Source organism: Salvelinus sp. IW2-2015, linkage group LG34, assembly GCF_002910315.2.
Source record: "Salvelinus sp. IW2-2015 linkage group LG34, ASM291031v2, whole genome shotgun sequence".
Taxonomy (NCBI): Eukaryota; Metazoa; Chordata; class Actinopteri; order Salmoniformes; family Salmonidae; genus Salvelinus; species Salvelinus sp. IW2-2015.
The window spans coordinates 230,393-245,983 of NC_036873.1; positions in this window are offsets into that span (position 1 = coordinate 230,393).

Sequence of the window (15,591 nt, forward strand, 5' to 3'; positions counted from 1 at the left end):
CAGTGTGCCTTTATTTGTCTAATAGCTGATTAAAACGGTCTACAACAGATTCCAAGTCCACAAGCAATACTGGTGTTCTATTGATGGACAGTATCTCTCATGACAGCAGATAATGCTTTAAACCAAATAATGTTTTTAATTGATTGGTTTTTAGTCATTATCTCTATCAACAAGATAGTACACAATGGAAAGGATAGTACAATGGTTAGTACACAATGCATGCTCTTCAACCGATCGCTGCCCGTACCCGCCCGCCAGACTAACATCACTACTCTGGACGGTTCTGACTTAGAATATGTGGACAACTATAAATACCTAGGTGTCTGGCTAGACTGTAAAATCTCCTTCCAGACTCACATTACGCATCTCCAATCCAAAGTTAAATCTAGAATCAGCTTCCTATTTTGCAACAAAGCCTCCTTCACTCATGCTGCCAAACATACCCTCGTAAAACTGACTATCCTACCGATCCTTGACTTCGTATTCATTCGAACAGCACTTTCGTGCGTTTTGCCAGCAGCTCTGCTGTTTATGAATTCAAGCCTATCAACTCCTGAGATTAGGCTGGTGTAACCGATGTGAAATGGCTAGCTAGTTAGCGGGGTGCGCTCTAATAGCGTTTCAAACGTCACTCGCTCTGAGACTTGGAGTAGTTGTTCCCCTTGCTCTGCATGGGTAACGCTGCTTCGAGGGTGGCTGTTGTCGATGTGTTCCTGTTTCGAGCCCAGGTAGCGGCGAGGAGAGGGATGGAAGCTATACTGTTACACTGGCAATACTAAAGTGCCTATAAGAACATTACATTAGTCAAAGGTATATGAAATACAAATCGTATAGAGAGAAATAGTCCTATAATTCCTATAATAACTACAACCTAAAACTTCTTATCTGGGAACATTGAAGACTCATGTTAAAAGGAACCACCAGCTTTCATATGTTCTCATGTTCTGAGCAAGGAACTGAAACGTTAGCTTTCCTACATGGCACAAATTGCACTTTTACTTTCTTCTCCAACACTTTGTTTTTGCATTATTTAAACCAAATTCAACATGTTTCATTATTTATTGGAGGCTAAATTGATTTTATTGATGTATTATATTAAGTTAAAATAAGTGTTCATTCAGTATTGTTGTAATTGTCATTATTACAAATAAATATAAAAAGTCGGCCGATTAATCGGTACCGACCTTTTTTGGGCCCTCCAATAATCGGTATCGGCGTTGAAAAAAACATAATCGGTCGACCTCTAGTGTGTATATATGTCTGTCACTCTATATCTGTGTGTCGTCCCCCCTCATCCATTTCTCACCTGTTCTTGGTTCCCTTTTGCTGTTGCTGAGGCTGCTTCCTAGTCCTACCAGTGTATGTAGGGAGGGCTGAGCATAGTGGGTTAGCTGCTCTCTACTCAGTCCTCTCCAGCACCCGGGCCTGGCCTAGCATGGACACCACCTCAACACCCACAGCCACTCCTCCACTGCAGGCTCCTCCTGCCTCTGCTTCTCCGCCTAGACCAGTACCCAGAAACCATCACCACCACCTCAGCCTGGCCCAACACAGCCAGGCCACTAGGGGGAAAAAAGAATCCCTTTAAACTGGCATAACATGGGAATGTTATCACACTGGATTAATGATCTACTGGTGACACACATCTCAAAATATGTTTACCAGCCATTTTGTCTGTTAACTTAATTTATATACACTCAACGTTCACTGTAATATAGAATAACCAATCATTTTACCCCATATTTTAAAATAGAATAATATGGGCATCGTATGGTATACAATGGTCATCACTCTGGATTAATTATCTACTAGAGGTACAACAAAAAGTCTACCAGCCATTATTACAGTGATTGTTGTTTTTACACAGGGTCTTCAAAAATCACTGTAATATAGCTACTGAAAAAGTTAAAAAGATAAAGAATGTGGGGATAGACCAAGTAAATGTAGCTATTGAACACTTTTAAATTGACAATATATCTAATGAAACACATCAAGCTCACGTAGATATTACTGTGAACGTGTGTGGGCGTATGTGTGTCTGTGTTTGTGTTTGACACACCTATTCTGACCAAATAACTATTCATAAACTTTACTAAAAAATACATGTTGTATAGGAAATGATAGATACACTAGTTCTTAATGCAATCGCCGTGTTAGAATTCTAAAAATAACTTCAGTACGACATGCAGCTTACGTTATGGCGAGAGAGCGCACAAAATCTGGGCGCAAACTAATAGTAAACATGTTCGACAGATATATGAAATAACATCATAAATGGGTCCTACTTTTGATCATCTTCCATCAGAATGTTGTACAAGGGGTCCTTTGTCCAGAACAATCGTTGTTTGGTTTTAGAATGGCCTTTTTCCCTCTTGAATTAGCAAGCAAACTAGCCAAGTGGCGCGAAGCTGCCCATCGTCACCAAACGCAGAGAACGCAACACGCCTAAACTCCCGAAAATATTTCAATAATCTAATAAAACTATATTGAAAAAACATACTTTACGATGATATTATCACATTTATCAAATAAAATCAAAGCCGGAGATATTAGACTATAGCGAATGCTTTTCATGAGCCAATACTGATGACCTTTATGCGTCTTCCTGAACAAAGGAATTCGGGGTCATGTCATTCCAAGCTCTCTCTTTTGACCATAGAAATACCTAGAAACCCCATTTCACCTCTCACAGCCTATTGACATCTAGTGGAAGGCGTATGAAGTGCATACATATCGATAAATAAAAGCCAGTTGAATAGGCAGGCCCTGAAACAGAGCATCGATTTCAGATTTTCCACTTCCTGTCAGGAAGTTTGCTGCAAAATGAGTTCTGTTTTACTCACAGATATAATTCAAACGGTTTTAGAAACTAGAGAGTGTTTTCTATCCAATAGTAATAATAATATGCATATTGTACGAGCAAGAATTGAGTACGAGGCCGTTTGAAATGGGCACCTTTCATCCAAGCTACTCAATACTGCCCCTGCAGCCATAAAAAGTTAACCAATAAAACAGCTAACCCAACTATGACGTTAAAGTAGCTCCTAGACCCAACCCATCTGCATGTCTACAGTGGAATCTGGTCTCTCTCTTTAGCTCCATTTCCTCTGTCATGGTGTCTCCAAGCTCACCCATTATGCAGCTGGACCTTACTTCTCATGAGAACTATGCACCCAACGAAGAGAGACATGACGATCTTTACCGCTGCAGGCGCTGTAAGCAGTACTGTGTGTGGACCAGACCAACGCTGTCCCAACACCGCAGCCTGGTGTATCTTGATGTACACTCATTCTCCAGCATTCAGCCCATGCCCTTGGTTATCTCTGGCTCCTTATGTCCTGCTTTCACCTGAGGACATACACATTGCAACACATGGGTCATTTCCTGACAACACAGACTCTCTTCTTATGGCAAGATCACTAATTCGTAATATTTAAATAACAGCCCTATGTAAACATTCTGTCTCAAACACCTCGCCTCCTGCTACAGATACATTTACCCATAACTATAGCCCAATTACGGTCCCTACAGCAACAGCCATAAGAATAACTACTGCATGGAATCTGTCAAGTGTCTTCCAGCTGTTCAAAATTAAGAAAAATACCAATGAGTTGGAAGGATATCCAACCTAACAAAACTCTAAGTCATAAGTTTCTTAAATGTTTACCATAGTGCTTTAAAATGCCACCACTATCACTTTTACTATCTCCATAATCTAGGTATGTGTAATGTTCAATTTACTTAGAATTGTCCCTATATTTTACAAATCCAGCTGTCCTTCCTGTCCTGTGAGCAATCTCCTATAACAATATACATAGTCTCTTAGAAATAACACCCCTCTACTACCACAACCTTAATTTATGAGCCGCCTCAGATCCCCAATGCAGTCACAGTCCATCTAACCCATAACACATTAGTCACTACTCCTAATTTACAACCACAGTTAGAAACATACTAAAACATTCTCAAACCAATTTACTCAATATACATCAATATCGAGGAGTATTTCACTTTCTCTGGTCATAGGACCAACATTAATTTGTGCCTGAGGCAGATGCGGTGCGACTCGAGTTCCGCCATCAGGTGGAAGACAGTGTCCCCTCTCTCTGGTCTGTCTCACTGGAGGAAAGGAAGGAGAGAGCAGGGACCGTGAGAGGTGGACCCTCTGCTGCTATTTCCCTCCCTCCGCTGAGATTAAATCTCTGTCAGTGCGTTCAGAACAACTGGGAACTCTGGGAAAAATCTTTTGAACGTTCAACCAACTCAGAATTCCAAGTCGGAAACTCTGGCATCTTTCTAGAGCTCCGAATTTCTGACCTGAAGATCACTGTTGCCATAATTTTACCTCGTTTTTTTCCTCCGACCTCCCAGTTGTCTTGAAAGCATGTGAATAAATGCAGGTACCATCAGTCCAGTAAAATAAAAAAGCTAATTTGTTCAATTTATGCTCAGCTGTGCCTCGCAAGTGCTACATCAGCTGGTCTATTATGTTATCAAAGCTCGAGTTTTGAAATTATAATGTGGTCTGAGAAGAACAATATTGTCAGGACTGATATATAGCCAATATGCTGTGATAATGTATCCGGCCTGCTGCACAAACCTCATTCCTACAGACTCTTTTTATAAGGTTAATGTTAAAAATGTTAAGTAGGCCTAACGTTTAAAACAAATCTGAGCTGTAGATCTCTGTTTGTTTTTTTACGTGAAAGTGATCTTGACTCAGAATAGGTTGGTGACCACTGTCGTAAAGTGTTGTGCAACCAAAATACAGGAGGAAACGGATGTCTTGACTGCCTTTTGCAGTGTCGGCTCACTTTGCAAAGTGTTTTCACCACATGCTTCTACATCTGCATTGCTTGCTGTTTGGGGTTTTAGGCTGGGTTTCTGTACAGCACTTTGTGACATNGGGGAGGGGATGTTCAGCCTGCTTGTTGTAGTACAGTACTGTACCCAGTCTGTGTGTGTATGTTTGTCACTGTTTGTCATCTGTGTGTTGTCCCCCCTCATCCATTTCTCACCTGTTCCTGGGTCCGTTGCTGAGGCTGCTTCCTAGTCCTACCAGTGTCTGTAGGGAGGGCTGAGCATAGTGGGTTAGCTGCTCTCTACTCAGTCCTCTCCAGCACCCGGGCCTGGCCTAACATGGACACCAGCTGAACACCCAACGCCACTCCTCCACTGTTTCTCCGCCTAGACCAGTACCCAGAAACCATCACCACCACTTCACAACCCGGCCCAACACAACCAGGCCACTGGGGGGAAAAAATTATCCCTTAAAATTGGCATAATATGGGCATGTTATCACACTGGATTAATGATCTACTAGTGACACATATCTCAAAATATGTTTACCAGTCATTTTGTCTGTTAACTTAATTTATATACACTCAACGTTCACTGTAATATAGAATAACCAATAACTTTACCCCATATTTTACAATAGAATAATATGTGCATCGTATGGTATACAATGGTCATCACTCTGGATTAATTATCTACTAGTGGTACAACAAACAGTCTACCAGCCATTGTAACAGTGACTTTTTTTTTTTTACACAGAGTCTTCAAAAATCACTGTTATATAGCTACTTAAAAAATTATAACGATAAAGAATGTGGGGATAGACCAAGTAAATGTAGCTCTTGAACACTTTTAAATTGACAATATATCTAATGAAACACATCAAGCTCACTTAGATCTTACTGTGAACGTGTGTGTGTGTGTGTCTGTGTGTGTGTGTGTGTCATGACTGTAACACATCTTGCTTTCACAGTTTAACATTTGCTAAACAGCACCCCCGTTAGGCTAGCCTTACCCTACCCTGATATCAGTCATTTTTGATCATGCGTGGAAATAAAATAAACGATTTGGTAAAATTGTGATTATGGAAGATTGAAAAAGTGTGCCTCAAATGTTTTGCTTCGAAATCTTTGTAGCTGTGAACTTTATCCTACTCATTTTTCCTACCAGAAAATGCATCTGACTCAGTTTCCCTACCAGAAAACACGCGATAACGTAAAGCAGTGGTCACCAATCGATCAACTGGTCGATCTTCAAAGCATTCCTAGTCAATCACCAAACATTTCTGATGTAAAGCCAACTATGAAGGCTTACTCTCCTTCTTTTCATGTTGCGCAGTTGACAGAAGGAGCACTTGATTCAGAAGCCCTGAGCACCAGGTAGGCAAAGTGTTCCCAATATGAACCTTTTCATATTTAGGGCTCCCGACTGGCGCAGCAGTCCAAGGTGCACTGTATCTCAGTGCTAGAGGTCACTGGTTCAAATCCAGGCTGTATCACATCAAGCCGTTATTGGGAGTCCCATAGGGTGGCGCACAATTGGCCCAGCGTTGTCCAGTGTAGGCCGTCATTGTAAAGAAGAAGTTGGTCTTAACTAACTTGCGTAGTTAAATAAAGGTTTTATAAAAAAATTAAGAATTAATTTGTCTGAAAAGACAAACTCCGCCTACTCGGCAGACCTGAAGATCTGTGGCTCAATCAAGTGCGCCTACAGCACCGGCCAATCGGATGGCTCAAATCTCCGTGTCTACAGCTTCCAGCAAAGTTTGATACTAGCCTGCATTCGATTTCATAACTTTAAAAAAACATGACCAGAAAGAACACAGCAAGGAGCTACTGTTTGTATGAGTGAGTTCATGTTTGTTTTTATTCAGCACCATCACACTGTTTTTACTCAACACTATTACCAAACATAAAACCCGCTTCTCCTTACTACCACTCTTGCTGCAGCTGCAATGAATGAGTAGCCAAGTGTATCGATAGCACTTTTGTATTATTATTAGCAGCTCGTCGTGTCTATTTTGATATTGTCGTGGAAATATTCAGACAATCATATTTCACAAATACCGGAGCCTGTGTGTTCAAATAGACTTTTATTACAACATAATAAAAGTCGAGCTGGTTCATGAATAAAACTAACCTTCCGATCTTGGCACAGACTTCTTATACAATTTTCCTCCTTACGTCACACCAATTGTAACTCCTCTTAATGACTCATCCCCTCTAGCCACCCTTATCTTATTGCCTTGTACTAAGTTCAGTTTGGTTTCATATTAGGGCATGGAAACCGTAGAGCCACATAAATAGTTCAAAAAGACAGACCTGTTCTCGACTAAGACAGGTGCATACATGTAGGACCCTAGCAACAGTCCTTGGCACTTTACAGAAATAACCAGACATGTCATCCTGCTAACTCCTCTGAAAGGGGCACCCATGTTCTGGAAATGACCCAAGAGGTGTAACCATAGCAACAGTACATAGTAGGCCATAACACAGTTACAGGAATAACCAGTGGTGTCCAACCCCCAGACAGGTGCATGTCTAATGGTGTCTAATGACCCAGAGCACAAATCCATCTTACTAGCTCTTCTGCAATTAATAATTAACACACATGGTCTGGAAAATTCTCAATATATCCCTCCTCTGGGGCTAAAGAGCCCCACACCTCAAAATACAACCCAGTACAAGTGAGAAGGGAAGCAGCACAGCCCCCCCTTTCCCATTCATACAGAGGAGGCAGGACCAGACATATCCAGCGTCGTTCTCAATATGACACCTAAACACATGGCCCTCCCTCACAGACACCTCACTAACCACTATGAGGTCATAAGTGAAAAAACCTGTTAGAGGGTTAAGGGCATGTTCCACGGACTCTTGTAACCGGAAAACCCTATGTAACTGACATGTCTAAGCAAACAGAAATTCAGAAGGTCTAACACAATTTATCATTCAGCAGCCGTTACATTGAATACATGGTTATATTCTGTTATACTATGTGTACACTCTAAACATATTCATCAGGGGCAGTCCCCCTTTTTTCACAGTATACAAATGTCCACTCTATGTTTATTCCTGCTGCCCCACTGAGCCCACTAATACCAGCCATTATTAGTTGCTTGCCTAAATTTTGGTCAATGTCAGATTCTGGGGTAGTTTCTTCATTTTGGCCCCCAAGTTGGTAACAGATGTCCAGATTTTCTGCATTAACCCACATTCTTGTGGATTTGCCATTGTCTTCGTTGGTGTACTAGTGCTCGTGGGAGGTGTTTTTACAATTTCTTCTAGGTTTGCCGCTGTTGCTGTCAAGGCCATTCTAACGTTCTTCATTTCCACTGTCTGTTAAGAAGTTGATGGTAGGGAAGTTTCCTTCCCATTTTCCTGTCGCTGTTTCTCCGTCCCCTTGGACAGCGCCTCCGTCAGGGGTATCTGCCAGATTAGGTATGTCATCAGGAGCAACAGGTATGTCACTCCTCTCCATCCCTGGACTCTCTGGATCTTTAGGCGAGTGTATCGAGTTCCGCCGTGATCCTTTTCTCCTTCTGTTCCCTCCAGGCTCCTGCCTGGTGTCCTCTGCTTCCTCATGGCTCGATGGTCGCTCACCGATCCCCTCTGGATCTCTGCTACAGTGGTTTAGATGGTACCACGTAGTGCTTCCTTTCACCTGGACGGCTGTTGGTGTTGCTAGGACCACCTTGTAGGGACCCTCTCGCCTTTGCTCGTTCCACTTCCTCCAGAACACTCGGACCTGGTCCCCTGGGAACACTGGACGTGAAACCTCTGGTCCTGGTTCAGGTTTTGGCCTTCTTTCTGTGAGGCTTTCAAACTCAGAGACTTATGGCCTCTGTTCTATGATTACACCATACACAATCTTATTTCCATCTCTCATCACACCTCCACATTCTCCTTCTGGTTCCTAAGAGAGTGATAGCACAAGACTTGGAAAGCAATGAAAAACACAAAACATAACAGTATTAACAATGTGGTAAGTTATGTGTGTATGTATGTGTATGTATATATATATATGCATGAAAACCAAACTCTAAGATCCTGACAATTCCCACTCTCTCTTCACCTGACTCTGCCTCCAAGATACTTTTCTGTTGGACTCCACAAAAATAAAGGCCCTAAAAAACCTGTAATTTTCACTTTTTGCCCCATCTCCTTTATTGCCACTTAATAGGCACATCACCTGATAGGCAAGTGTGTATCCCTAATCAATACTACATCCTCTTGAGGTAACTCGGCACTGTATATGCTCTCACATTGATGCCTTCAACATGTTGTTTAGAGTACAATTACCCCAACATCTATCCTCTATCATATGATGCATTAACCAATAAAACAGCTAACCCAACTATGATTTTAAAGTAGCTCCGAGACCCAACCCATCTGTATGTCTACAGTGGAATGTAGTCTCTCTCTCTCTCTCTCTTTAGCTCCGCTTCCTCTGTCATGGTGTCTCCAAGCTCACCCATTATGCAGCTGGACCTTACTTCTCGTGAGAACTATGCACCCACCGAAGAGAGACGTGTGTGGACCAGACCAACGCTGTCCTAAAACCCCCAGCCTGGTGTATCTTGATGTACACTCAATCTCCAGACTTCAGCCCATGCCCTTGGTTATCTCTGGCTCATGTGCTGCGTTCACCTGAGGACATACACATTGCAACACATGAGTCATTTCCTGACAACATAGACTCTCTTCTTATGGCAAGATCACTAATTTGTAATATTTAAATAACAGCCCTATGTAAACATTCTGTCTCAAACACCTTGCCTCCTGCTACAGATACATTTACACATAACTATAGCCCAATTACAGTCCCTACAGCAACAGCTGTAAGAATAACTACTTCCCAGTTGTCTTGAAAGCATGTGAATAAATGCAGGTACCATCAGTCCAGTAAAATACAAAAGCAAATTTGTTCAATTTATGCTCAGCTGTGCCTTGCGAGTGCTACACCAACTGATATATTATGTTATCAAAGCTCAAGTTTTGAAATATAATGTGGTCTGAGAAGAACAATATTGTCAGGCCAGGCATATAGCCAATATGCTGTGATAATGTATTAGGCCTACTGCACAGACCTCATTCCTACAGAACCGTTTTTATTAGGTTAATGTTTTAATAATAATAATAAGTAGGCCTAAAGTTTAAACAAATCTGAGCTGTAGATCTCTGTTTGTTTTTTGTTTTTTTGAAAATTATCTTGACTCAGAATAGGTTGGTGACCACTGTCGTAAAGTGTTGTGCAACCAAAATACAGGAGGAAACGGGTGGCTTGACTGCCTTTTGCAGTGTCGGCTCACTTTGCAAAGTGTTTTCACCACATGCTTCTACATCTGCATTGCTTGCTGTTTGGGGTTTTAGGCTGGGTTTCTGTACAGCACTTTGTGACATTGGCTGATGTAAAAAGGGCTTTAGAAATACATTTGATGTGATTGATTTAGTTTAAGATGATCATTTAGTCTACCAGCCTTATTGCAATAATAATGGCACATAATCACCTACATAACCAGAAGACCTAATTATAGGCTAATGCTTGAATTCTTGAAATATTTTGTGCAAATTCCATATTACTAATTAGAGCCAATAAACGCACAATTGTGAAAATGATTAGGCTGATAGGCGTTTGTTTTAATTAAACTAAGGCAATTAAGTCATGGATTGCCTTAGTTGTCAACAGCTTTGTGGCTATTGTAGTCTTTTCACTGTAGAAAAACAGGGATATCTAAAGTCAGATATGGTATAAANTCACTTTGCAAAGTGTTTTCACCACATGCTTCTACATCTGCATTGCTTGCTGTTTGGGGTTTTAGGCTGGGTTTCTGTACAGCACTTTGTGACATCGGCTCATGTAAAAAGGGCTTTAGAAATACATTTGATGTGATTGATTTAATTTAAGATGATCATTTAGACTACCAGCCTTATTGCAATAATAATGGCACATTTCCCTATAATCACCTACACAACCAGAAGGCATAATTAAAGGCTAATGCTTGTGTCACACCCTGGCCTTAGTTATCTTTGTTTTCATTATTATTTTAGTTAGGTCAGGGTGTGACATGGTGTAGTATGTGTTTTTGTATTGTCTAGGGTGTTGTATGGTTTAGGGGGTTAAGTAGAGTAGATGTTTTAGTGTTCAGTGTAGGTGTTTAGAAAAGTCTATGGTTGAGTGATGTGTCTAGGTATGTCTATGGTTGCCTGAGTGGTTCTCAATCAGAGACAGATGTTTTTCATTTGTCTCTGATTGGGAGCCATATTTTAGGCAGCCATGGGCATCATGTATTTGTGGGTAATTGTCTATGTCGATGTTCTATGTTGCATGTATGCACTAGTTCATGCTTAGCTTCACGTTCGTCAGTTTTGTTATTTTGTTAGTTGGTAAAGTGGTTTCGTTTTGTGTTTGTTCTCTTCTAAATAAAAGATGTTCTTTTCAAGCGCTGCGCCTTGGTTCTCACTCTCTCCTATAGACGATCGTGACAGCTTGAATTCATGAAATATTTTCTGCAAATTCCTAATCCTATTTAGAGCCAATAAACACACAATTGTAAAAATGATTAGGCTAATAGGCTTTGTTTGAATTCATCATATCTGACAATAACCAAAGTAGCCTAAAATTGTCTTTATCAATTTGATATCATATTAGCTATGTAAAGTAGATTGAGTGTCTTTTAAAATATTTTCAAAGAACAGACGGAAAGTTGTTTATCCTGAATTTATAATATAATATATATAAATTATTCTGGCCAAGCTAAATGTATTTCCTGAATGACTCAGTCACAGATAAAATTTAAATTAGTCATAGAGTTAGATAGAGGACTCATCATGGATATAAGTCATTATAGCATGGATATTGCCATTGACGGCTTCCGCCATTTTAAAATAGTCAATTGGATGGGGATTCTTATGGGTTGTAGCCTCAGTGGCGCTGCCCATGATGTCACAAACACTATAATGTCATAGATATAAAGATGAGTCCTCTATCTATCTCTATGGATACAGTCTTTGGGCTCCAACCTACCCTAAGGCGAGACAACACAACAACAATTGGGAGAATTGATGTTTCACGCTGCGTTCATAGCCAAAAAGTGTCCCAGTGTTCAAGAAAATTTGATCTGAGGTAGCCTAGTGTTAGAGCGTTGGACCAGTAATGAAAAGTTGCTAGATCAAATCCCAGAGCTGACAAGGTGAAAATCTGTAGTTCTGCCCCTGAACAAGGCAGTTAACCCATTGCCGTCATTGTAAATAAGAATTTGTTCTTAACTGACTTGCCTAGTTAAATAAAGGATAAACAAAAAAATTACAAAATGTTTGTCCACTCATACAGGAGTAATAAAGGCTTTTTATTTGTATTTATTTCATTTTGATTTAGCAGGGGGTGCTGCACCACCCTCAGCACCTCTACAAATGTGTTTACATCCCTGTTAGTGAACATTTCTCCTTTGCCAAGACAATCCATCCACCTGACAAGTTTTGAGGGAGCTTGCAATTGGCATACTGACTGCAGCTGTTGCCAGGAATTAAATGTTAATTTCTCTACCATAAGTTGCCTCCAACGTCGTTTTAGAGACGTACGTCCAACTGGCCTCACAATCACAGACAACCACACCAGCCCAGGAACTCCACATCTGGCTTCTTCACCTGCGGGATTGTTGTAGGGTTGGGTGCTGAGGAGTATTTCTGTCTGTAATAAAGCCCTTTTGTGGGGAAAACTCATTCTGATTGGCTGGGCCTGGCTCCCCACTGGGTGGGTCTGGCTGCCAAGTGAGTGGACCTATGCCCTCCCAGGCCCAACCATGGCTGCACCCCTGCCCAGTTAAATGATATCCATAGGTTAGTGCCTAATGAATTTATTTAAATTGACTGATTTCCTTATATGAACTGTAACTCAGTAAAATTGTTGAAATTGTTGCATGTTGCATTTATATTTTTGTATACATGGGAGATGTGAGTTACAGGCTATTACCAAGTGCCTTGTCCTCAGGTAGATGCTACATTAGTATAGCCATTACCAAAAACAAAGAAAACCATCAGAGTTGATACATGTGCATCTAAGTATACTTATGTGGGTGAGTCAACATATTTCATATGATTTAATGCATGTTATTAATAAGTGGTGCTTCCATTTTGAAGTAGACATTAAAAAAAAACTTTATTACTTTAAACAAATGTTGAATCATTTTGAGATACAGGAAATAGTTGACTGCTAATGTTAAACACTGCAGTCATGGATTGCCTTAGTTGTCAACAGCTTTGTGGCTATTGTAGTCTTTTCACTGTAGAAAAACAGGGATATCTAAAGTCAGATATGGTATAAAAAGCGGGACACCACACTCCCTAATTTATTTGGATTAGGRAGGGGCCACTCGAGTGGACTACTTATTGCGCCCGCCACGCGGCRGGGTCCCAAGTGATGCATTTGCAGATGCTCCTCCCTTCACCCCCCGCCTATCTCCCTCGTCTTACGTCTAGAACAACACCTTAGGCTTCCACCCTTTGATTACATGCTCCAGGCTACACTGAATGCAGCAGGAAAATGGTAAGTCAACATGTTTTATAGAAGTGTCAGGTTATTAAGATATGTTTAAAAGTGTCAGGATAAGATATGTTTGATGACTGGCAGGTAGGCTGTGTCACGGCTTCTARGAGTAGTGGGTGGAGGAGTCAGGCGCAGAGAGCAGAGTTAGTTCAAACGTGGGTCTTTTTTCCAGGAACAGAATAACGGTCTTGCCAAACACAAGGCCGCATAAATAACCAAGTCCAACAAACAGGACGAAACCGTCTGGAAAAAGGAATCCACATAAATCCACACACATGAACAGAAAAACAAGCCCGTACAAAAGCAGGCGGGTATACCGAGTTTAAATAGCCCAAAACAAAACCCAAACAAGAAACAGGTGATACTAATCAGACACAACTAACTGAAACAGAAAAGGGGATCGGTGGCAGCTAGTAGGCCGGCGACGACAACCGCCGAGCGCCACCCGAACAGGAAGAGGAACCATCTTCGGCGGGATTCGTGATAGGCTGATTCTTATTCAAACTGGGAAAGACTTTAGGACTGACAATGTTGTAACAACTGCGATTCCTCTCAGGTAATTTGAACAGTTAAAAATCAAATTGCCCAGATCTCTCATAATGACAGATTGCGCACMAGGAAGTTCACAAAAAGGGTTTTATTTGTTCTTAGCATGCATTAAACAATTGTCAAATTAATGTTTTTGTTTTTACTTCTTGCAACTGCAAAAAATCTGGCAGCGTTCCAGGTAGTATTTTTTGCAGTTGCGCTGCAAGTCTCAGAAGATTGCAATATAATAATGTCACATGAATGGGTTTCCTGTGACATACTTCTCCAAACGTTGTGAGATCTGATCATTTTCATATGCAGAATAATACAATCTTTCTCTCAATATAGTTGTAGGCCTAATCCCCTCAAATTCAAATCTGGACCTCTAAACCACTGCTTGTTTTTAATTCTTGCCCTTTAATCAAGGACTGATTTAGACCTGGGACACCAGGTGGCTGTCATCAATTATCAGGTAGAACAGGAAACCAGCAGTAGTCCAGTCCTCGTAGGGTAACGTTTGAATACTCCTGGCCCCTAATCAATTGCTATAGCTACACGTGAGGTTAATAGCTGTGCACATAATCCTAATAGGCCTACCTCTTCATGGACTACATTTGAACATAGTCTTATTTTAGGGCAGGGGTATTCAAATCTTGAAATGGTGCTGGTTTTGTTCTACCTGATAACTGATTGCACCCACCTGGTGTCCCAGGTCTAAATCAGTCCCTGATAGAGGGTGAGAAGGGGGAAAAGCAGTGGAACAGGAACTGGTCCAGATTTGGATTTGAGGGTTTTAGGRCATGAACTGGTATGGTCGGATTGAACTAAAACATAGTTATTTTAACAATGCTGGTTAAACATCTTGTTGACATTCATCCAARCACACCTTGACTTGCTTTATACACCCTTACTGCAGAAACATTTTCTCATGAAATCATGTGACAGGATTCCTGTTACCGCGCCCTGCTACAAGCAGAAAACTAATTATGGACGGACCAAAAATATGACATATCTGTTCGATAGGTCACACATTCATCATCTCWTWCTCTCTTGTCATMTTTTTGGTTAACCACATTGGAACRTTCTCATCTTTAAGGACWTGAACAGGCAGATCAGGTTTTAGCAAAGTACAGTGCCATAGTTTTCAGGAAGGTGTACACATGGCACAGGAGGTTGGTGGCACCTTAATTGGGGAGGACGATCACGTGGTAATGGCTGGTGCGTAATTTGTGGAAAGGTATCAATAACATCAAATACATGGTTTCCATGGTTTCCATGTGTTTGATGCCATTCCATTCACTCCGTTCCAGCCATTATTAGGAGCCTTCCTCCCCTCAGCAGCCTCCACTGACCCATGGTGATAAGAGGGACAGGAGGCAGACTAAGCCAACTGAAGACAATATTCACTGTTTTCCATCAGATAAATAATAGGCCTATAATGAAAGAGTGGTAGACTGCGTATAACAAATTAAACACTAATATTTGTGACCATAATTTCAATAAAATGACTTGCAATATCMTTAATCAAATGATTGATCATAMTAGCCTATCATACAGCAGCCATCAGMATTMAATTATGAGAGTATTTTGTCTGTGCTGGACAGATACCTTGATTTAAGACACTCTTATTTATATGTACTGTAGCCTATAGTGGTCAATACTCTAAGTCCAGTCCATGTTTTCATTACACTGATAACTGATACACTCATTATTCCACTCCATGTT